General features: G+C 42.4%; 1 protein-coding gene across 5 annotated transcripts in view; it reads left to right on the forward strand.

Annotated features, from left to right (window-relative positions):
- LOC129733996 (protein roadkill) overlaps positions 1-257 on the forward strand; it is a 155,973-nt gene that overhangs the window by 152,992 nt on the left and 2,724 nt on the right. The window lies entirely within an intron of this gene.

Below are 257 nucleotides of genomic sequence, written 5' to 3' on the forward strand. Positions count from 1 at the left end.
CGCAATCAATTTTTATCAGCGGAAAAGTCAATTGCGTGACAAGTTCTACACTGGCAATCTCTCCCAAGCTGGATTCGAACATAAGACGGTGGGTTTATTAGACCTTGAGGCCAATTGGGTGGCTGAAGGTGCAATAAGTGGCTTCCATCTTCATGATTCGTCATGGTAGAGCTGATGGCAAAAGTTTTAATTTAATTTAATTTCCTTTCTTGTTTCATTCCAATTTTTCTGCTTGCCATCTCCCGATCGCCACCCAG

The sequence above is a fragment of the Wyeomyia smithii genome, chromosome 1 (assembly GCF_029784165.1).
Source record: "Wyeomyia smithii strain HCP4-BCI-WySm-NY-G18 chromosome 1, ASM2978416v1, whole genome shotgun sequence".
In the NCBI taxonomy this organism is placed as follows: domain Eukaryota; kingdom Metazoa; phylum Arthropoda; class Insecta; order Diptera; family Culicidae; genus Wyeomyia; species Wyeomyia smithii.